Raw genomic sequence first — 25,557 nt, forward strand, 5'->3', positions numbered from 1 at the left:
AATTATCCAATAAGTTGAACTAAATAATGCAAATAACACAGTCAAAATAGGAATTTGGTGCTTCGGAAAAACGGAATTATCAGATAATATGAATTAAGCGACTTTGCAATAAAAGTAAGTTCTATAAAGATAAGTGCATTTTCTGCATGGTTAGAAGATAAATTATGCTTTTTTAAATTATAATTATGCACTCTTATCCTTCCTGAGCATATTTTCATGAAGAAAGACATGCTGAGGAAAATGTCTGCTGATCTGCTGGAATTAGCCTCATCTCTGACAGATCTAATTGCAAATATTTGTCCCTATAGGATGTATTCTGTGAAATAGAATTGTTTGTGGTAGGCTGGATTGTATATACAGCGTTAGTTTCCTCAGCCTGCGACACTAAAAATGGTAGCCTTGATAGTAATGCTCTTCTGTTTAATATAGTAGAATTACATTTAGGCTGATAATAAAGCTAATAAATCTTGTACAAGAGCAAAAGAATGCTGGAAATTTGAAATATAAACAGAAAATGCTGCAAATAATCAGCAGACCAGGAAATGCCTGTGGTGAAAGAAAAGGCATTGACCTGAAACACTAATAAATCTAACTTACAGCTCCTTTAAGTGACTGACTGAAAATCTTGGTTCAATATTTTTGAAATATGCTATTGAAAACTTCACGTTAAAAAACATATAAACCCAACAAAGGCATCATAGCTAAGAGTTTAATGAAATTCAGGACAAGCTTTGCTCGGCTGCTTCACATTCAACTGCCAGGAGGTGAACTTCCTGTGGGGAGAGGCAAGCTTATCAGCTTTATTTTACAATTGTATGAAAAGCACAATTGACAGAAAGGGAGGTGATATATTTATTGCTGTAAGATAAGTTATGTGGCTGGCCCCACTTGTGTAATAAACCATACACCACTAGCCGCTCCTACTTTCGTCAACTACCCACCATATATCATCATCCTAGAAATCTCAACACTGTTCATTGTGCAATAACTAGCATTAGCTCATTGAGACTATTTATGTGGCATAATTAAATATTAATTTAAATGTAATTTTTAAAAAATATATAATAATTGCAGATGGCCTAACATTCCAAGAGCAACAGAATTTTAAATGTTATCCACTCACGCAGAGCTGAATGGTGAATTTGAAAAATAATGTCTTGGAAAATAGAGTCTACACATTGCTATCAGATCAGTCAAATTATGTTTTTTGTTTACTAGATTACCTTTTTGAAACAAGTAGGAAAACAGGAATAATTTACACATCCAAAGCTCCACCCACACCTTGAAACTTCTTATACTCCCTAACACTTTGACAGATGTCAGGGTTTCCATCACTTATTCTCCAAAGCCAGAGATAATAATTGTCTAGAAATGTCACGTAAATGCCTTATTGACTAGAGATTAATGAGATCTTTCCAATTTGTTACTGCTCAGAAAATAGCTGTTATGTGTCCCCATAAAGATTGATCTATTTCCCTGCATGCTAAAATACTGACATCACAACGGTGCGATATTAAGAGGACTGTGTGAGTCAGATGGAATTCATCTGGTGCCAGGTGCAGACTGAAGAGAAAATAAACAGACCAGATTACCCCAGCAGTGGAGTTCATCAAAGGTTAACACGTTCAAGCAGTACAGCAGAGCGAGTCAGAATTAAACAAGAACAGAGCAACTTTTAAAAACCGGAAAAGGCCAGTTAACCCACTAAACACGATCTTAGTTTTTGTCCCTCAGCCCCCAACTGCCCACCATGTCCATCATTATCTTCCTTCTCAAGACAGTCATCCAATTCCCTATTGAAATCATTTAATGTTTCAATGGCATTCTTTGGCAACTTATTTTATGAAAATCATCTTTTGTATAAAAAAGTTCTGCTTGACTTCTTTTCTCATTCCCAACTTCCCAGCTTTGCGTCCCCTGACAATTAAACCTTTCACTGGTGAAGAACTTGAAAATGTCCAAGTCACTGAAAAGTTTTCATTTCCCCCACAAAAAACAAGTGCAGGATCACATGATTATGTGACTGTTGTTTCCTGTACAGTCCTATAATATTCATTGAAGGGAAAAAATGTATTGTTTAATGAATTCTACTTTCCTATGTCACAAATGGGTGGTCACACCAAGCAGTCAAACTCGAGATACATTTGTCAACACAACAGATTTATAGCCATAAATAAAAACAGAAAATGCTGGAAATATTCAGCAGGTCAGGCAGCATCTGTGGAGAGAGAAGCAGAGTTAACATTTGAGGTCAGTGACCTTTCATCAGAATTGGCAAAGGTTAGAAAAGAATTAGGTTTTAAGCAAGTGAAGTGGGGGAAGGGTTGGTGAGGAAGAGAACAAAAGGGAAGGTGTGTGATAGGGCAATGGGCAGGAGAGATTAAATAACAAAGCTGTCCTGGGAGAAAGGCAAAGAGTGTGTTAATGTTTGTGGTGAAAGACAAAGCATTAGTCAAGAGACAGCATTAATAGCAGAATAATGAGCAGCTCTGTCCACATGAAAAACAAACACATGGTGAAAAAATGAAATAAAAATATAAAAAAGGCCAGTCAGAAATGATTGAACTCAATGTTCAGTCCGTAAGGCTGTAGATTGCCGAATCGAAAGATCAGATGCTACTCCTCAAGGTTGATAGGTAAATTGGCCAGTAGCAATTGCCCCTAGTATAGGTAGGTGGTAGGGAAATATAGGGATAGGTGGGGATGTGGTAGGAATATGGAATTAGTGTAGGATTAGTATAAATGGGTGGTTGATGGTCGGCACAGACTCGGTGGGCCGAAGGGCCTGTTTCAGTGCTGTATCTCTAAACTAAACTAAACTTGCATTGATGTTCAGTGGAACACTGGAGGAGGCCAAGGACTGACATGTGGGCATGAGAGCAGCGGGGGGGATGTTGAAATGGTCGGGGGGAAGACTCCTGGCCAAAGAAGTGAGCCCGGAGGCGAAGACGACGGAAAAACAGCTCAACGAGCATGAAATTCATTGATGTGGGGGCATAAGGGGATAAAACTGAGTCCTTTGTTAAGTACAGAACGCTCAGTGTCAGAGATGGGTAGGTTAGAGAGTATTGTGAATACACGGCAAGGGATGAGATTAGGAGAAGGGATGGGGTCAGAGGGAAGTGAAGGGGAAGAAGGCTGTGTCCGACCTATTTGCCGCACTTCTGCCCCCCTTTCCCTCCCTCCCAGAACCGTGACAGGGTTTCCATTGTCTTCACTTTCCACCACTAGCCTCCACATCCAAAGGATCAGCCTCCGCCATTTCCGCCACCTCTGGCGTGATGTCACCACCAAACACATCTTCTCTTCTCTTCCCCTCCCCTGTCAGCATTCCGAAGGGATCATTCCCTCTGTGACACCCTGGTCCACTCCTCCATCATCCCCACACCTCATCCCCTTCCCACGGCACCTTCCCATGCAATCACAGGAGGTGTAATACCTGCCCTTTTACCTCCTCTCTCCTCACCATCCAAGGGCGCAAGAACTCCTTCCAGGTGAAGCAGGGATTTACTTGTACTTCCTTCAATTTAGTATGCTGTATTCGCTGCTCACAATGCTGTCGTCTCTATGTTGGATCAAACGCAGATTGGGTGACCGCTTTGCAGAACACATCCGCTCAGTCCGATAGCACGAACGCTGAGCTTCCAGTTGTTTGCCATTTCAACACCCCCACCTGCTCTCATGTCCACATGTCTGTCCTTGGCCTGCTCTAGCGTTCCACTGAACATCAACACAAGCTCGAGGAGCAGCACCTGATCTTTCGATTAGGCACTCTACAACCTTGCGGACTGAACATTGAGTTCAACAATTTCAGAGCATGACTGGCCTTTTTTTATTTTCGTTTATTTTTTTCACCATGTGCCTGTTTTTCATGTAGACAGAGCTGCTCATTAGTCCACTATTAACACTCTCTCTGGACCAATACTTTGTCTTTCACCATAAGCATTAACACACGCTTTGCCTTTGTCCCAGGACAGCTGTGTTAATTAATCTCTCCTGCCCACTGCCCTATCACACACCTTCCCTTTTGTTCTCTTCCCCACCAACACCCCTCCCCCCTTCACTTGCTTAAAACCTAATTATTTTCTAACCTTTGCCAGTTCTGATGAAAGGTCACAGACCTGAATTGTTACCTCTGCTTCTCTCTCCACAGATGCTGCCTGACCTGCTGAATATTTCCAGCATTTTCTGTTTTTATTTCAGATTTCCAGCATCTGCAGAATTTTGCTTTTATCTGAGATTTATAGCCATGGTAGGAGGCCTTCAACAATCCAAATCTCCCTCCTTGAATAAGATTATAGTTACCCAAGACTTCTTTCAGTTCTTTCCCTGGAAGAAACATCCTAACAAAATAAAACACTCTATATCTGATGTCGGATGGGAATGAAGGGCTATTGGGCAATTTCTTCATTTACATGGACATCAGGCAGCAGTATAGTGGTGGGGTTGTTTAAAGGCCCCCAAACAGTAGTGGAGATGTAAGGGATGGCATTAAACATAAAATTAGAGACGCATGCAATAAGGGTACAACTGTATTCATGGGTGAATTTAATCTACATATAGATTGGTCAAACCAAATTAACAATAATACTGTGGAGGAGGATTTCCTGGAGTGTGGACAGAAGAACATAAGAAATAGGAGCAGGAGTAGGCCATTCAGCCCCTCAAGCCTGCCCCGCCATTCAATAAGATCATGGCTGATCTGTCCCAGGCCTCAACTCCTCTTTGGGTCCTGCTCCGTATAACCCTCGACTCCCCGAGATTTCAAAAATCTACCTCCTCCTTAAATACATTTAGTGACCTAGCCTCCACAACTCTCTGAGGCAGAGAATTCCAGAGATTCACCATCCTCAGAGAGAAGAAATTCCTTTGCATCTCAGTTTTAAATGTGTGACCCCTGATTCTGTAACAATGTCCCCTAGTTTGAGATTCCCCCACCAGTAGAAACATATTCTCAACATCTACCCTGTCAAGCCCCCTTAGAATCTTATATGTTTCAATAAGGTCACCCCTCATTCTTCTAAACTCCAATGAATAAAGGCCGAACCTGTTTAGCCGTTCTTGATAAGACAACTCCTTCATCCCAAGAATCAGCCTAGTGAACCTTTTCTGAACTGCCTCCAATGCTAGTATATCCTTCTTTAAATATGGGGACCAAAACTGTACGCAGTACTCCAGGTGTGGCCTCACCAACACCCTGTACAGTGTAACAAGACTTCTCTATTTTTAAACTCTAACCCCCTAGCAATAAAGGCCAGAATTCCATTTGCCTTCCTAATTACTTGCTGCACCTGCATGCTAACCTTTTGTGCTTCATGTACAAGAACACCCAGATCCCTGTACTGCAGTATTTTGTAGTCTTTCTCCATCTAAATAATAATCTGTCTTTTTATTCTTTCTACCCACATTGAACTCCATCTGCCAAATTTTTGCCCACTCACTTAACCTATATCCCTTTGCAGATTTTTGTGTCCTCATCACAACATGCCTTCTCACCTATTTTTGTATCGTCAGCAAATTTGGATAATTACACTCTGTCCCTTCCTCCAAGTCATTAATATAGATCATAAATAGTTGAGGTCCTAGGACCGATCCTTGTGGTACCCCACTAGTTACGGCTTTCCAACCTGAAGAAGACCCATTGATCCCGACTCTCTGCCTTCTGTGTGTTAGCCAATCCTCAATCCATGCCAACACATTACACCCAATACCCTGAGCTCTTATTTTGTGCAATAACCTTTTATGTGACACCTTATCGAACACCTTCTGAAAATCCAAATACACTACATCTACTGGTTCCCCTTTATCCACTCTGCTTGTTATATCCTCAAAGAACTCTAACAAATTTGTCAAATATGATTTCCCTTTCTATAAAAACATGTTGACTCTTTATGTTTCTCTGAATGTTCTGCTGTTTCTTCCTTAATAACGGACTCTAGCATTTTCCCAATGACAGATGTTAAGCTAACTGGTCTGTTGTTTCCTGCTTTCTGTCTCCCTCCTTTCTTGAATAGGGGTGTCACATTAGCAGTTTTCCAATCCGCTGGCACCCTACCGGAATCCAGTGAGTTTTGGTATATTATGACCAATGCCTCCACTATCTCTGCAAGCCACTTCTTTTAAAACCCTTGGGTGCAGGCCATCAGGTCCTGGTGACTTGTCTGCCGTTAGTCCCATCAGTTTGTCCAGCACCTTTTCCCTCGTGATAGAGATCGTTACAAGTTCCTCCCTCCCATTTACACCTTGCTCATCTATTATTGTTGGGATATTTATAGTGTCCTCCACTGTGAAGATCGATGCAAAATATTGGTTTAAATTATCTGCTATTTCCCTGTTCCCTGTTATTAATTCCCCAGTTTCATCCTCTAAGGGTCCCACGCTTACTTTAGCTACTTTCTTCATTTTTATATACCCGTAGAAGCTCTTACGGCTTGTTTTTATATTTCTTGCCAATTTATTCTCATAATCAATTTTCTCCCTCTTTATTAGTTTTTACATCATCCACTGCTGGTTCCTTAAAAAAATTCCCAATCCTCTGGTCTACCACTCATTTTCGCCGCATTGTAGGCCTTTGTTTTTGATTTGATACTCTCCTTAACTTCCTTTGTTATCCACAGGTGGTTCATCGTTCTCATCTAGTCCTTCCTTCTGACCGGAATAAATGTTTGTTGAGTGTTATGAAATATCTGCTTAAAAGTCTGCCACTACTCATCTACTGACTTTCCCTTTAGTCTATTTTCCCAGCCCGCTTTAGACAACTCTTTCCTCATACCTCTGTAATTGCCCTTGTTAAATTTGAAGATATTGGTTTGAGACCCAAAATGCTCACCCTCAAACTGAATTTGAAATTCTATCATGTTGTGATTGCTTCCCCTTCGAGGATCCTTAACTACAAGATCTCTTATTAATCCTACCTCATGACACATTACCGAAGCTAAAATAGCCTGTTCCTGGGTAGGTTCTGCAACGTATTGGTCTAAGAAACAATCCTTGATGCACTCTACAAATTCGTCTTCCATGCTACCTTTGCCAATTTGATTTGTCCAGTCTATTTGCAGATTAAAATCACCCATGATAATTGCAGTACCCTTCTTACACGCCTCCGTTATTTCCTGATTAATACTTTGTCCAACAGAGAGGCAACTCCTCGGGGGCCTATATACCACTCCCACCAGTGATTTCTTTCCCTTGCTATACCTAATTTCCACCCAAACTGATTCTATATCACGATCTATTACACCTATATCATTACTCACAACTGCACTGATCCCTTCCTTTCATAACAAAGCTACCCCACCCCCTTTTCCTTTCTGCCTATTCTTCTGGAATGTCGAATATCCTTGAACATTGAGTTTCCAGTCCTGGTCATCCTGCAATCACGTGACGGTTTTTTAGACCAATACGTTGAGGAACCAACTAAAGAACAGACCATCCTAGACTGGGTATTGTGCAATGAGAAAGGATTAATTAACAATCTTGTTGTGTGGGGTCCCTTGGGGAGGAGCGACCATAACATGATAGAATTCTTCATTAAGATGGAGAGTGAAGTAATTGAATCCGAAACTAAGGTCCTGAATCTAAATAAAGGAAACTACGAAGGTATGAGGCACAAGTTGGCTATGGTAGACTGGGGAACTTTATTAAAAGGGTTGACAGTGGATAGGCAATGGATAATATTTAAAGAATGTGTGTGTGAATTACAACAATTATTCATTCCTGTCTGGCGCAAAAATAAAACCGGAAAGTTGGCGCAAACGTGGCTTACAAAAAAAAGGGATAGTATTAGATCCAAAGAGGACGCATATAAAATTGCCAGAAAAAGCAGCAAGTCTGAAGATTGGGAGCAGTTTAGAATTCAGCAAAGGAGGACAAAGAGGTTGATTAAGTCGGGGAAAATAGAGTATGAGAGTAAACTTGCGGGGAACATAAAAACTGACTACAAAAGCTTCTATAAATATATGAAGAGAAAAAAATTAGTGAAGACAAATGTAGGTCCCTTACAGACAGAAACGGGGGCAATTATAATGGGGAACAAAGAAATGGCAGAACAATTAAACACATACTTTGGTTCTGTCTTCACAAAGGAGGACACAAATAACCTCCCAGAAATGTTAGGGAACCAAGGGTCTAATGAGAAGAAGGAGCTGAAGGAAATCAGTATAAGTTAAAAAAAAGTGCTAGGGAAATGAATGGGGTTAAAGGCTGACAAATCCCCAGGGCCTGATAATCTACATCCCAGAGTGTTAAAGGAAGTGGCCCTGGAAATAGTGGATGTATTGGTGGTCATCTTCCAAAATTCTATAGACTCTGGAGCAGTTCCTACAGATTGGAGGGTGGCAAATGTAACCCCACAATTTAAAAAAGGAGGGAGAGAAAAAACAGGTAATTACAGACCAGTTAGCCTTACATCAGAAGTGGGGAAAATGCTAGAGTCTATTATAAAGGATGTGATAGCAGAACACCTGGAAAGCATAAACGGGATTGGACAAAGTCAGCATGGGTTTACGAAAGGGAAATCACAAATCTACTGGAGTTTTTTTAGGATGTAAGTAGTAGAATAGATAAGGGAGAACCAGTGGATGTGGTGTATTTGGATTTTCAGAAGGCTTTTGATAAGGTCCCACATAAGAAGTTAGTGTGCAAAATTAAAGCACAAGGGATTGGGGGTAATATACTGGCATGGATTGAGAATTGGTTGACAGACAGGAAACAGGGAGTAGGAATAAACGGGTCTTCTTTTGGGTGGCAGGCAGTGACTAGTGGGGTACCGCAGGGATCAGTGCTTGTGCACCAGCTATTCACAATATATATTAATGACTTGGGTGAGGGAACTAAATGTAACATGTCCATTTAAGTTTGCAGATGACACAAAGCTGGGGAGGAATGTGAGCTGTGAGGAGGATGCAAAGAGGCTCCAATGTGATTTGGACAAGTTGGGTGAGTGGGCACATGCATGGCAAACGCTGTATAACATGGATAAATGTGAGGTTCTCCACTTTGGTTGTGAAAACAGAAAGGCAGATTATTATATGAATGGTGATAGATTTGGAAAGGGGGAGGTGGAACGAGACCTGAGTGTCCTTGTACACCAGTTGCTGAAAGCAAGCATTCAGGTGCAGCAAGCAGTTAGGAAGGCGAATGCTATGTTGGCCTTCATTGCAAGAGGATTCGAGTACAGGAGTAAGGATGTCTTACTGCAGTTATACAGGGCCTTGGTGAGACCACATTTGGAGTATTATGTGCAGTTTTGGTCTCCTTATCTGAGAAAGGATGTTCTTGCCATGGAGGGAGTGCAAAGAAGATTTACCAGGCTGATTCCTGGGATGGCAGGATTGACGTATGAGGAGAGATTGGGTTGACTAGGCCTATATTCACTAGAGTTTAGAAGAATGAGAGGGGATCTCATAGAAACCTATAAAATTCTAACAGGACTAGACAGGCTAGATGCAGGAAGGATGTTCCCGATGGCTGGCGAGTCCAGAACCAGGGGTCATAGTCTCAGGATACGGAGTATGCCATTTAGAACTGAGATGAGAAAAAATTTCTTCACTCAGAGGGTGGTGAACCTGTGGAATTCTCTACCACAGAAGGCAGTGGAGGCCAAGTCATTAAATATATTCAAGAAGGAGATAGATATATTTCTTAATGCCAAAGGGATCAAGGGATATCAGGAGAAATTGGGAACAGGGTACTGAATTAGACGATCAGCCATGATCTTTTTTGAATGGCGGAGCAGGCCCGAAGGGCCGAATGGCCTACTCCTGCTTCTATTTTCTATGTTTCTATAAAGTAAATTTTCAAATTCATCAACAAACCAAATTGTTTCATTGATAAGTGAAATGATAAGTGCCTGAATGTTGGTTGGAGTATAGTGCACAATTCAGTCTTTAGATTACCAACATGCTTTCCTATATAATAAAACATAAAAATCCATCAAACATGGATCTTTCAGATGAGTATTTTAATGGTCCAAGTTCCATGCTTGGCTGAAGAATCTTAAAGAATAAAATAAACTAATTGGGTCATGTCATGGTATAGCCGCTAATTGGCAGTGACAAATGGAAATGAGGCCCTTCTCCACAGGAACAGGAGGAGAAAAAAATGGGAGGTGATTGCTTGAGCTATTTCTGTACACATTCTAGTTGCTGACTCACAAATTGCATTGATAGAAATCTATTAAAAGGTTGACTGTCTGCATGTCATTTGAATAATGCTGCGTGGCTCAAGAAGCCTCCCAAAAGGGCAGAAATTTACCAAGGTTCCAAGTGTGATGGAGCTTGGTCCGTACTCAGTTTGTTTATCTTAGCTGGTGCAGCAACAGCTAAAGAGGGGGGAAAATATCAGCCATGGTCCCTTGATTACTATTAATCAAACGCTGCTTAAAACCACAAGGTTAGGAATGAATCAGGATTATGATGCACCCTATTATAAATTAAGACCCAATTTCAGGAGGCTGGGAAATTCAGAGCAGCTCTCGCTCCTGTTTGGGCACATACTTGGTGCCAGCAGAGAGTGCTGACCTTTGCTCAAGTTTGCAAGCCTAGCCTTTTCCTTTAATTTCCATAAGGAAAACATGCACAGCAACAGGCCTATTGCACAGTTAGCTAACAGGTGAACAATTGCATTCTTTTAAAGGGCTTCTGCTTGCCATTAAATTGGGTGGCGCAGTGGTTAGCACCGCAGCCTCACAGCTCCAGCGTCCCAGGTTCAGTTCTGCGTACTGCCTGTGCGGAGTTTGCAAGTTCTCCCTGTGACTGCGTGGGTTTCCGCCGGGTGCTCTGTTTTCCTCCCACAGCCAAAGACTTGCAGATTGATAGGTAAATTGGCCATTGTAAATTGCCCCTAGTGTAGGTAGGTGGTAGGGGAATGGTGGGGATGTGGTAGGGAATATGGGATTAATGTAGTATTAGTATAAATGGGTGGTTGTTGGTGGGCCAAAGGGTCTGTTTCAGTGCTGTATCTCTAAATAAATAAATTGGAAAGAACTAGTTCACTCAATGAACCTGAAGGAATGGCATTACTGTGAGGATGTGTGCATGTTGCTTGCTTTGAAAATATGTGAAATGAGGACACTGGAAATATTCCCTCCATTTCAGACAGATGTTACAAGTACTGCTGCAAATTGATCAGCAAAGTTTGGTGGTTCTATTTAAAGGTAAAGGTGACAACATCCAGGCTTGGGCTGATAAGTTGCAAGTAGCATTCATGCCACACAAGTGCAAGGCAATGACCATTTTCAACTAGAGATGCTTAATCACCTCACCTTGACATTCAATGGCATCACTGAATCCCTCACCTTTAACATCCTGGGGTGGTCACCAGAAACCCAACTGGAACACTCACATAAATGCACTGGCCACCAAAGGCTGCAAGTGACTCACCTCTTGACTCCCCAAAGCCCCTCCACCACCTACAAGGGACGCGTCAGGTGTACAATGGAATACTCTTCACTTGCCTGCTGGGTGCAACTGTAAGAAGATGTCAAGAAGTATGATACTATCCGGGACAAAGCAGCCTCTTGATCGGCATTACATCCACCAGCTTAAACATTCACTCCCTCCACCACCAGTGCACCGTGGCTGCAGTGTGTACTATGTACATGATACACTATCGCAACTTGCCAAGGCTTCTTCAAAAGTACTACAAAAACCCACAATCTCCACCACCTAGAAGGACAAGGGCAGACGCATGTTAACACCACCACCTCGAAGTCACACAGCTTCCTGACTTGGAAATATATCACCATTTCTTCATTGTGACTGGGTCAAAATCCTGGTGCTCCCTTCGTAACAGCATGTGGGGGCTTCTTCACCATAGCGGCCATAATGTTCAAGAAGGCAGCCCACCACTTCTGAGGGGCAACTAGCGATGGTAATAAATGCTGGCCTTGACAGCAATGCCCATATCCACAAAATGAATTTTAAAAAGCAGTAGGGCCAGCTTACATGGGTGTAAGATGCAGACCATGTACTGCAGTCTTCCAGGTCACTGGAGCAAATGCAAATGTTCTGTGGCATTAAGACAAATACCAAGACAAGTGTATACCTTTGTATAGTCGATTGGATGGAACAAATCTAAATCTTGAGGATCTGTGCCTTCAATGGGAAAGCATGGAATCCATACAGATAACCTTAACCCCTTTTCTTAAAACTTTATATCCTAAAATTGGAGAACACCATTCTGGTGGGGAGCATAAAAATCTCCACAAAACAGTTCGACGATCAGCTCAGAATGAGTACTGTTTGTGCAGACAGCGTGCAAACTACTTTGCAATGCCTTCACACAGGGAGGGAGACTGGCCACAGAGATGGCACACTGGATGCTCAGATACTTGTTAACAATTTCATAAATTGTGTGCTCTTCTAGGCCAAGGCAGCAAATAACCACAGAAAAAGGATCAATGATACTGGAGCAACTGTCACAACTTGAGGATGACCTTGGTTTTCTGGCCATGAATCTGTGGAGGGTATTGGCAAGAGCGGGTTTGTATGTTTTCTGTCACCATGTAGCAAGTATCGTTAATTTATTATGTTCCTTATACTGACTCACTTATTAATCACTACGGCAAATGCAAACGTTGCTCATTGGGTGGATGAAACATAAAGGGGTGGAAATTCGTCTGGGCCTAGAATCAGCACTGCAGAAACAGTGCATGCACTAACCTGGAGGCCTGAGGCCAGGTCTAACTTGGGCCTTGAGCCTCATTAACACTTTTTGCATGAGCTGCTGGTGCCTCGTAACAGAGGTGGGGTTAATCTTCAGAACTGTGGGGTCCAGGTCACACATCTGCTCCTCATGACTCCACAGGGAGTTTAAAAAATAATTTTTCTTAAAATAACCAATAGTTGACAGCCGCAGTAGCCATTGAAGCATCCTGAGCAGAGGAAGCCTGGCACCTGTCTCACTGATTGCTGTCCAATTGCACTGAGGGGACCAGAAATAATCATTAGGCCCCTTATTTATATACGTGACGGACCTAATGCCAGTGTTAGGTGGCTGCTCGGAAAGCATGCAAAATGACTGACTCATTTTTAAGTCCGATGCCTTTCAGGAGTCTTGGAAGAACAGGATATTGGTCCCTGAAATTGGACTTCATTGCAGCCAATTTCCATGCCAAAGTCTCTTACCTCTATTTGATGGCGTTATAGCATTGCAATTCTACTTCTTATAGATTCTTCTGTCTATGACGATGGCACACCAAGAGGTGCCATAGCTCTTGGTACAACATAGTAGCATCTGTCAAACATTCCACCTGTTCAAAACACCAGCACAGACCCTTGTACCTTGGGAAATATAGAAAATAAATTTGCGGAAGAAATATGGGGTGAGAAAGTGCAGGTGGAATAGAAAAAAGTGGAGCAACAATGGGTAGGCCGCGTTTAGAATCAACTGCATTTCTCAGTTGTGAGGACATAGGTTTGGAACATCACTGGGCCTGCCTTTAGTATTAACACAGGAGTACTCTAAGTCTGCCATAACTAGCTCGCAGCAGTTGCCGGTGAACATGCTGCAATGTACTCTGACTTCATTCATCATGTGTGAGGACATGAAAATCAGGAGATAATGGGCCATGATGGGAAGACGGGCGGCATAGTGGTAGTGTCACTGGACTAGTAATCTAGATTATTTATAATAAGCAAATTCAAATCCCAGAAGCCAAGCAATATCCTCCTCATTTGGTGAGTTTAGGGTAATTAGTCCACCACTTAGTCTTAGAGGGAACACTCCTCGGTCATGTGCAGCATTGTTTGTATCTCTCCACAAATGAATAAGGGGTTTTTACTGAGGTCCCAGTGGTGGAGGTTGGCTGCACAGGAGCCCTGGCTTGTCCTGAACCTGTATAACAAGGACCACTCTCGCCATAGTAGTTCAATGTCTGCCATTCGACCGATGGAGTTTGCCACAAGGAACTTGTTAGTAACTTCCCGTGTTCCCCATTCCTTGATCCAAAGGATGGCTGCTGGTAGATCTTGCTCAGGAAGGTTGCTCCATATGGAAGGCAGGAAGTAGGTGGATTGAACATGTCATTATGGAGTTGTAAGTGAGGTGCAGCACGAATGGTTTCAACAAGCTTGTGGTTTTCATCAGTCGACAGATGTTTGGGGGAGTGATGTTTTCGAAGACAGGAAGCCATCGGAGTGGTGTTGAGTGGAGGGATCCAATTATGATGCGCATTGTTGAGTATCAACAAGACGTATGTGTGATGGCCTATGCCAGACAGGTGCACAGTACTCTGCTGCTGAGTACGATAGGGCGAGTGTTGAGGTCCAGAGTGTTGTGGCAGCAGTGCCTCATGTAGATCCAGAAAGTTTGGTTGATAGAGTAATCCAGCGACCCAGGTTAATGCCCTGGGGATTGGGTTCAAATCCCACCACGACAGCTGGTGGAATTTAAATTCAATTCATTAATAAAAATCTGGAATTGGAATTAAAAGCTAGTCTCAGTAATGGTGCCATTAAACTATCATTAATTGTCATAAAAACATCTCTGGTTCACTAATGGACTTTAGGGAAGGAAATCTGCCGTCCTTACCTGGTCTGGCCTACTTGTGACTCCAGACTTACAGCAATGTGGTTGACTCTTAATTGCCCTCTGAAATGGCCTAGCAAGCCACTCAGTTAAGGACAATTTGGGATGAGCAACAAATGCTGGCCTTGCCAGTGATGCCCACATCCCATGAAAGAATAAAAAAAGATCCAATATCGCCCTGCTTTCACTATTGCCCAAAGAAACTTAAAAGTTACCTGCAGGAAGTTCGACATGGGACTTTATTTTATAATTATTTAATGTAAATTAGCCCTGTGCTAACCTGACGTGCAGTGTTATTTGATCCAGAAAAGGCATTTCATAAAATTCATCATCTATGATTAGGGTTCATGCACCAGAATTTACAGTTGCCAGGCGAGCCTTATTCAATTGTCTGCACTCACATGTGGTCAATGGTCACTTGGGTGAGGTACTGGAGAGCTGGCACTGTGACAGTATAGAATTGATCTTCTGATTGTATAGGAAGTTGATAGTGGGAAAGGTCAGACATGCCAATCATTCATTTTAATGAGCAGAAACTGGAGGGCACCATTTCCCAATAGGCATTGCCAGTGGACAAGGCTCCCTGCCAGCATGGCAAACTTGGAAAATGTCCCCTGTCTGAATCAGTGGAGTAAGTTTTCATTTTCACCTCCTGGGAAGTAATCTGGTGGAGCACATCACTCGCTCGTTATTTATACCGCCTGATCTTTATTCCATTGATATTAATAGGATGGAAATAAAACAGGTGGGCAATCCACCCTGCCAGGTTACAGCCTAGACAGTAAGGCCAAAAATCAACCCGACTTTTCACTGCATCAAACCATTTATCCCCTTTCTATGGGAGTAAAAAGGAAGTTTATGTAATGGAAATGTCGATACACAAGACTAAGCTTTTAGCTCTTATTCACATTTTACTTTAATTACTGAGGTTCAAAAAGTGTGTCTCTTTCTTTATGGTCCATAATGTCCCCTCAGCATCAAGCACCACACATAGATATAGCCAATTTAGTGCTACAATGATCACCTCCAATTTAGTTGACATTTCAAATGACAAGGACAGAGATTGGCCAGGAGGGGAGAGTCGAATGTTCAGAAATATATTCACAACAAAATATTTTCCACAATCTCCCTTTTGAAGTCCCCGAGAAGAACTGTGAAATCTGCATGGTCTTTTCACAGTTATGAATACATTTGCAACAGTAAATTTGGATTGATACTTGCAAGATCCACATGTAAGGGCATAGTTTCTTGCAACTGAAGATTGCTTCCTCACTTGGCTACTTTAAGCATAAGCATTATATTTGTTGTTTGGATTATACCTTCCTCACTTGGTTTTCATAGAGTTTGAGCATTCCACATGAGTGGTCTATTTCCATAACTTAGCATCTGCAAAATAGTTGTTAAAGTAAAAAAAAAAATGAAGGAATGATTTACCCACATCCTGGCTTGTGTGAAGGCACTCGAGCGAGCAAAAGTCATTCTGCTGAGGATGATGTAAAAGAAGCCAACTGCTACCAACTCAAAGGAGCTCATTTTTAACTTACCAGTGGAGCGTAAAACTGCTCTTGGGGAGTGGGGGGGGTGGGGGGGGGTGGCGGAAAGGGTGTGGCAGAAAGAGTGCGGTCAGCGGCCATTACAGAAACCACTTGATTTTCCTCTCAATTGAAAGCAATGCACAGTCCAATATATCTCATGTTTTCTAAACTGGACGCTCGACCCACAAGAACAACAACAGCTTGCATTTATATAGCGTCGTTAACATAACAAAAGGTCCTGAGGTACTTCACAGGACCGATTATCAAACAAAATTTGACACCAAGCCACATAAGGAGATAACAGGACACGCGAGCAAAAGCTCAAAAATGTAGGTTTTAAGAAGTGTCTTAAAGGAGGGGTAAAGAGGCAGAGAGATTTAAAGGCAGTGAATTCCAGAGCTTAGGGCCTAAAGGCATGGCTGCCAATGGTGGGGAGTGAAAATCAGGGATGCAATGTTGATTTTCTGTTCTGGTGGCAAGTTGAACGTTACCCCAAAAGTGCCTTACAGAGGTAATGGAAAGATAGTTGGCACACATTGCCCCACAGAGGTCTTTAATTTTTTCTGTGACCATCCAGATGGACCACAATGAACTTTTCTGATTCTGCAAATTTCCATATTCATAAGATATTGGTTAGGGTGCAGACCTTAAAAAACTGAAATTACAGAATTGATAAAGATGCAAAGAAAATGGTGGAAATCAATCTGATCGCTCAGAGACAAGTAGGAGATTTAAATGTCGATTTTCCCATGAACATAGTCTAATTTTCAGGAAATATCCTGGCAACTGGTATCAGAAAAATGGAAGCAAGTCTCACCCTGCTGGAAATGTGCCAAGGTAGTAGAAGTATCTGCCTGACATCAGTGGATGCATTGCTTAAATGTGACTCTGTGGCTGTGTCACACCTGCTTGCTATTTCACACTGTTTTGGCATGTAGGACAGCAGATGTAAATAACATCTCTATTTGAAATGAGTGTCTTGCACTACCAGGTGGTAGTATCTTGAAGGCCATGGAGAGGCAAGTGTGTTTTAAACATTTAACAACTTGTTCTTTTCTTTTTCTAAGGCTTCATGTCTTTCCCTCAACTGATAGAAATGATTTAATTCTCCTCATCACCTCCCTCACAATCACCACGACTGGATTCCGAATATGACTTATTTAGGGAAAGAGGCTAGGGAGGTGAGGCTGGACAAATGATGTTCTGTGCCCTCTGGCTGGTAACCACATGCCTATACCCATGGAGGTCCAACACCTCACTTTGGCACACAATTAGTGCCAGTGGTGGCTCTTCTTCCCAAAGGAAGCTGAAGTAGCAGATCCAATGCCATATCTGAATACATATGAAGATATGTGAATCTCTGTACTTTCCTCATCAACACCCAGATCACAGTACGCCATGGCACTTCACAAAAGATGGAATGTTATGGTGATCAGGAATCAATGTTGCCCAATTGGATGCACTTGTCCAGGAATCGCCACCCATTCCTGGCATACCGACCTGGTGGTGACCATAGGGAAGTACCTTCTCAGTATATAGACCAGCAGAGAGTTAGACCCAATGCTATGCCATCTATGGAAGAACACTGGCAGCTACCATCAAGCATGGAGCTGCACATGCAGTGGCAGTAACAAGTCAGCTGTGGCCTGAAACTTGGCTCCACTCTATCCAAGCTGGCTGCAATGCTAACTATGGAATGGTACCATGGATGGTATGGAGAGAGCAATCCTTTTGCAACCATCTCATGAAGTACTACGTCCATTTTAATAACTATTAAAGAGGGGATTGCTTTCTAAGTTGCCCCATCTTTATTCCAAAGATTTATGCCTGCAGTTTGCCTATCATTTTTGCCCTACTCTTCTTAGATCTCTATCCCTCTAGCATTGGAAAATGCTGCTAATGGGTTCAAATATATTTTGAGACTCTCCAAAGCAATCAGAATTGATGTACTCTGTTGTGACATCCCCCTTTAACTATTCCCATCCCTTTCAATCTGACTTAGATGTAATCTGCCCTCTCACCACTAGTGTGCATCCGAAATCATATGAATAGGCATCTGAATCTATGCTAATGAATTCACTTTTGGAAATAGTCCAATCTGGCATCAAAAGTTATTCCAGTATAAATAATGCCAATATCAGAAACTCAGAGTAAAAGGCAAAGCCTTCCGATGCTGGAAAATTTGAAAAATACAGAAACACTCAGGCCAGGAGCATCTGCTGAGAGAACTGACATGTTAATGCTTGTGTTGTGGGACGTTCAATGCGACTGGAAGATATTACAGAAGAACAGTATTTAAAAAGGAACCAGACAAGTGAAAGGTGGAGAGAGAATAATACACATACCAAAGAAATATTATGATCTGTTAAGGGGTTTAATTGAAGAACTGGATTGTTAGATAACAGGACTGATCATAGAATGAGAGCAATCGGAGCTATAATGAGAAAATCCAAAAAGTCAAACACATCCACAAAACACAGGCCCCAGAAATAGGCGGCGGGCATAAAAATATGCGGCCTGCATGCACGGTGCCCATGTTGCGGAGCGCCACGATTCCAAACACGGTGGCACATTTCCATATCTGGGGTGGCCACCCCTTGCCCCCGCCACCCCGATGACATGGAGGGGGCGGGCGAGCTGTCCCCGACAATGGCGTTCGGCACCAATGCACAGGCACCATTACTAAAGGAGTTACAGCCCTAACTGACCACTTAATTTTTTAAAGCGACATTACATTACACAATAACAAAAGTTAATGAAAAATTTTCCATCGCCTCTCACAACCTCTGAATAGCGTTACATTAAATTCACTGCCCGCTCGCCCCCCCAAAATACTTACCTTGACGAAGTGATCTTCCACCACCCAACTTTAACCTTCAACCCCTTCCCACCATCCCCCCAACCAATCTGAGGACTTTGACCCCCCTCCCCCCTCCCGCACTGAGAAAAGTAACTCCTTCCCCCTCCCCACAGAAGTCGCGCCTCGTTTCCCCGAACGGGGATTTGAAGGCGCGGCATTGCTGGCCGTCCAAATGATGGTCGGTGCGACGAATAAGGAGGTGATGGGACCTTCATGAAGGCAAGTAAATTAATTTAAATATGGAAATCGTGGTCCCGTCTCTGAGTGGCAGGGTGGCCGCCGCTGCGATCGGTATGGGGCCTGTCGGCGTCGGGTTTGGTGGCGTGCCTTCACCGTTGCTATCTTCATTTTCCTCCCCACCACCATTCCCAGCGTCGGAGAGCCTTTAAATTCCAGCCCACAGAGTGTATGAAAAGCTTACAGAGGTGAGGGACGGCCAGGCAGAATAGGAAACATGAATAATGAACAAGCACAGCAGACTCCAGCAGCCTGATGGAAGAAAAAAGATCAACAGCAGGGGTGTGGGCCATTCCGTCAGCATGGTGTTCCAACAGAGGAACCTCACCCCAGGCACTGACTCAACCTCCGTCCCCCTTCACCACCCCCACCATCACCACTTGGAAACATCAGAACACCCATCAGAAAATCTGAGCTTCCCTAACCTCGGTAAAGGAGATGATTGACTTCCAAAATTCTTAAGGCTAATAGTGTCATGCATTAAGCTCCATAAAGATGTCAACAGCTTTTATTTGTTTATTAGCACATAAACGCTCTTGCAGCTCTTTCAACAATAACATTACTATAATACAGCACATATTGGTACAGAGGTATTCCTGCCACTTCTGAACCCATGCCTGTCCAGGTTGCTGGGTTGCTCTCCCTCTGACTGCTCTATAGATCTTGCCCTGGCTTATTAAATCATACAGAACCTTTTAGCTAGCTATTGATATACCTCCGCAATCTCTTCCAGTTTGTTGCACAGCACTGATTACCACTCAATAGCACAGATCTCTATGTTCCCATATTAATGCAATACAGTGTAGAATGAGGCGAGTTATCTGGCAAGAATTCTGATGAGGAAGACAATGATAGTTAAAATACAATCTGAATTCTCAGCTTGTCACATAAGAACTTTATTCAACTGTGAATCAAAACAGATTTTCAGAATTCCAGCAGAATAAAGGAATAAAAACATGACATTAGTGACACATATAATTATTAATAATGTTACAATAACATGAATCCGCGTTTAAATGAAGCGGAGGATCGGCCTCTAAAGTCTCGTATAATATAAAGCCATATAGACCATGAAGTCTATACTGAATCACCTGATTTCAGCTGGAGCAGCACTATAATTGGGCACATCTTCTTTGAGCTACAGAGGCAAAATACTAGGATTCTCATTCTCAATTGCTATCCAGTAACCCCCCTACTGTAAAGCACATTTGAATGGCAGGTGAGGAAAGGATTCAGCTTATCTGTGATAGCTTACATGATTGAAAGCCTAACATTAACTATCTGAATTCATTCGTATGGAATAGTCACTTAGGCAAAGTACTGGAGGGTTGCTGTCATGCATAAAATTGTGGAATGGGCAGCACCTTCAGGCAATAATTAGGTAGGGGGGAAAAATGAGGAGGAATAAATTAATTCAAGGATTTCTTTTCAGTAACTGTGATTTGTGGAGGGTTCTTTAACAAATATGATCGCATTCTGTCTTTCCGGATTGACAGGATTGCAAGCCAAATCCTGTCATGATTGAAGAGAAGTGCTCTCCTGTCAATGGTGGACCCCACAAAGACAAAAGGGGAAGTCAGATAAAGCCAACACTACCAAAGTAGTGAATAAAAACACGAATGCAAAGAAGGGGTGGTTAGCAGCAAGAGAATCTATAGTGCCCAAGCTTCTGTGGCCAAAAGGATGGCAGAAATTTATCATCCTCAGTAATATTAGTCTACACTAGAAGAATTTTAACTATGTCCCTAAATGAATTCTTACACACACATCCTCTATTGCTGACCTCTAATATTTCACACCCATGAATAACTATTTCTGACTTTTAATCATGGGGTAATTTCTGCTTAGAGGATCAACATTTCAATCACATCCATAGAATAAATAATAATTACATAAAATTGATTGCACTTAGGCCTTAGTCAAGGTCAGCATACATCACTGATAGTTTAGCTGTCAGTTCAGCGAAACCTTCAGTTTAAGTAAACAGAACTTGGCAGATTGATCAAAGAACCCATCATAAACTGGCTGATGAGTTCCATTAATGGGCATATGACCAAACCATGTGAAAAGTGATGTGGAAATCAAAGATAAATCCCCACCTTAACTGGCTCAGTGGTCCTCTTCTTACAAAATATCCCCATTGTTTTTAACATTGAAATAATTAACCATTATTTTTGGATCAGAAGGAAGTACCATTCTTGAAGTATAAGTCAGGACAGTAAGTGTTGACAAGCAATGGACCTCACAATTGCACCCATTTCAGTTCCTTCATAAAATCTCCTATTACAAATTTGGATCTACAACAGATGCCTTCTTAGGGTCAGTGACATCAATCACTCCCATAAGCAGTATGAACATATTATTATAGGAGTTGCCTCACACTGCCCCAAATCTATTTGCACAATCATTGGCACACGATCCTGACTTGGAACCATTTCGCTGTTCCTTTACTGTCGCTGGGTCAAGATCCTGGAGCTCCCTTCCTAATAGCACTGTTGGTGTATCTATACCCCAAGAACTGCAGCAGTTGAAAAAGGCAGCTCATCAGCACCTTCTCAAGGGCAATTACTGATGGGCAATAAATGCTGGCCTGGCCAGTGACGCCCATACCCTCCGAAAGAATGAAAAAAAACAATAGCACAACCCAGGAGTATAAGAACAGTACCTTCTTGTGACCTGAACTGGGCATTCAAGCATTTTGCACACAAACTTCTTCAATCTCTCTGAAGGCAGACCAAGCAAACAGTTGATATGTCAATGCGTGAAATTAATCAACATGTTTCTTGATGTCGCAGGAAAGTGAACATACAGAAAAACTGTGATGATCAGACTCACTTAGTTCAAACAGTACAACTTAGTTTTATCTAATAATACAAAATAATGACTCTGCTGGTCATTTGGCATGACTCACACAAAAATAATTGCTGACATTCTCCAGCCTATTTGCACCTTTACTACCAGAATGTTTCACAAGGTCCCTGTTTCATAAAGATAGCTGCCTACCAGCATCCGTGTCTTTGTCTTATCTTCAGCATGTTTACGACTCACTCGGAGGACTTCAGCACAAAATCAAAGTTGACACTCCCAGTGCAGTACTGGGGGAGTGCTTTTTCTACATTACAGCCATGACAACACTTCACAAGTACTTCATTGGCTGTGAAATGCTTGTAGGCGTCCTGAGGTTATGAAAGATGTTATATAAATGCAAGCTTGTTCTTCCTTCTTTATCCATTGCTGTCCATAGTAAACAGCTGTGAGGTGTTTATCATTTACCAAAACAGACTAAAAAAATAAATGATTTAGTCTTTGGGTAAACCAACTCCCATTCCCATTTTACTCATCTTCTATCTAGGTACCTTTTTTAATTGTGTGAGAATGCACTTTCCCTTTAAAACCGCAACCTTAAAAATAACTGGTTTTCAAATGCTTTTTTGAAAAATTATCAGAAAAACCCAAAATGTCACATTGACACTTGCACATTTCCAGCAGAATAGTGATCAAAATCAGGAACACTGGTTCATCGCTCCCATTTCGTACCCATAGGCAGAGGCCAACTGTAGCACCTTAACTGCTCTTCCAACTGAGAGCAGCATTGACCAAGAATTGAAACTAAGACCTTCTGGTCCCTATGGATAAGACAATGTCTTACCCCACTAAGTTACTTGAGGAGATGTGCCATGAACCTTGATATCCTTTCATGGTTCTATTTCTATTCGTGCTGTTGAAATCCTGTATAAAGTGTCAGGGATCAGTGAGGTCTAGCTTGGAGTAGAAGGATCCTGAGCTGCATCAGCAAAAATTAGTCATTAACTTCCATGTTTCGGGTAATACATTAACTCCATTTGATAACTTCTCTAGCCAGTATCCTTGATAATGTCATATGAGTATAATGAAATCAAATAAAAAGAAACGAAACAGAAAGATGAAAAGAATATTAATTATAATCCTTAGTGAGTTATCTAAAAAAAAATACTGATTGTATTGTTAACAATGTTAACCAATGGAAATGGGAGATGATTAAGCTACATTACTGTTCAATGTGAAAAGTTGAAGTAATAACTATAAACAAATAAATAGAACAATAAAACTAATTGTAAAATGTTCGACATGAGACTGCTTAATACACAAACAGGAGCTGTGCAAATTGAAGTAATTTAGTTCCTTATGCAGAAAGACACAGGAGGTCATGTAAAGGCTTTAGTTAGTTCATGTTGATAAAAGTAGCAGCATCATGGTATACATAATACAATGGGGAGAGAGTAGGGCACTGGAAATAGCAAACAGCAAGCAAAGGTACAATCGGTCAAACTGCCTTCTTTTATGCTACAAACCTCTTTAGCTCTATATGCAAAAGTATCTGTTTTGATCTATGCAGACTTCAAATCAAGTCACGTCAATTTATCCAATAGGTTGCAGTCATTATCTTACACCATTTTTTGAACCTTAATTATTTTTTCTATTATCCCACCTTCCAGAAACTCATAAAATACACTAACCCAAAGCAGCATAGAGGAAAATATAAGAATGAATGAGAGCTCTGAAAATGTTATCCCTCTGGGAACTTGATGGAAGATCAGAATATACCTGAGAAACTGACCAATAAAGATGTCATAAAACATGGAAGTATTTGCAGATGACACAAAACTTGGAAGTATTGTGAACAGTGAGGAGGATAGTGATAAACTTAAAGAGGGCATAGACAGCCTGGTGGAATGGGAAAACATGAGGCAAATTAAATTTAATGCAGAGATGTAGGAAGTGATACATTTGAGTCGGAAGAACAAGGCGAGGAAATAAAGCATACAATTATAAAGGGGGTGCAGGAACAGAGAGACTGGGGGTGTATGTACACAAACTGTTGTAGGTGGCAGAGCAGGTTGAGACAGTGGTTAATAAGGCATACAGGATCCTGATAAATAGAGGCATAGAGCACAAAAGCAAGGAAGTTATGGTGAACCTTTATAAAACACTGGTTCAGCCCCAACTGGAATATTTTGTCCAATTCTGGGTACCATACTTTAGGAAGAATGTGAAGGTATTAGATAGGGTGCAGAAAAGATTTATGAGAATAGTTCCAGGAATTAAAGAGGATGGGGATGTTCTCCGTAGAGAAGCTTGAGAGGAGTTTTTGGTAGAGGTTTTCAAAATTATGAGGGGTCTGGACAGAGTAGATAGGGAGAAACTGTTCTCATTGATGGGAGAATTAAGAACTAGAAGACACTGACTTAAGGTGAATGGCAAAAAAAACAAAGGTGACATGAGGAAAAACTTTGTTATGTGTTGAGTGAAATGCACTGGCTGAGAGTGGGGTGGAGGCAGATTCAATCATGGCTTTCAAAGTGGAATTGGAGAATTACCTGAAGAGAAAAAATTTGCAGGGCTATGGGGTAAAGGTGGGGGGTGGGGGTGGGGGGGTATTAGCTGGATGCTCTTGCAGAGAGCTGGAACAGACAAGACAGGCTGAATGGCCTCCTTCTGTGACATAACCATTCTATGATTCTATAAATGTAATCCTTAGGACTTACCTCAGCAACTAAAGATCCCATGTGTTCAGCGTGAAAATGCTGGATAGTCATTTCAGGTCCTGCATTGTGTTGCCACTAGACTCAGATAGTGCTGCGAAAGGTGTTTCAGGAGGTTCCAGAGACTAAATTGCACTTTATTGATGATATTAACCTTTTAGCTAGTGCAAAATTATATTTTTCTAACAAAATGTATCCAGCACAGGATTATTCTAGATAGCCGAATTGCTATCTTTATTATTTGTTCCAAGAATTATATTGTACAGTGGTTTTGCATTGTGTGAATAAAACAGAACAAATTCAATAAGAATGAAAGCCAAAAAAATATTGCAATGTGAGCACAAGTGTCAAAACTTCTTTTTGCAAAATGCTTAACTACGATATTGGGTAGTAATGCGATGACACCACATGGGATGGGCTGACGGTCTGTTCTCATTCCATGTTTTATTTTCCTGCAAGTGCCTTTTGGGAAATCTCTAGATTGGTTCAAGTTTTTGAATTGTACAGCAACATAATATTTATGTGTCACAATCTCATAAATGATTGAAATTTTCTTAAAAGATTGTCCACAAAATCAGCTACAACAAAATTACATAGGATACAACACATCCATCTCCAAACCCAGTCATAATGCCACTGTGATTTATAATAATAAATAAAAACAAAGTGCTGGAAATAATCAGCAGGTCTGGCAGCATCTGTGGAGAGTGAAGCAGAGTTAATGTTTCAGGTCTGTGACCTTTCATCAGAACTGGCAAAAGTTAGAAAAGAATGAGGTTTTAAGCAAGTGAAGGGGAGGGGAGTGAGGGCGAGAACAAAGGGGAAGGTGTTTGATAGGGCAGGAGAGATTAAATAACAAAACCGTCCTGGGACA

The sequence above is a fragment of the Heterodontus francisci genome, chromosome 5 (assembly GCF_036365525.1).
Source record: "Heterodontus francisci isolate sHetFra1 chromosome 5, sHetFra1.hap1, whole genome shotgun sequence".
Classification (NCBI taxonomy): domain Eukaryota; kingdom Metazoa; phylum Chordata; class Chondrichthyes; order Heterodontiformes; family Heterodontidae; genus Heterodontus; species Heterodontus francisci.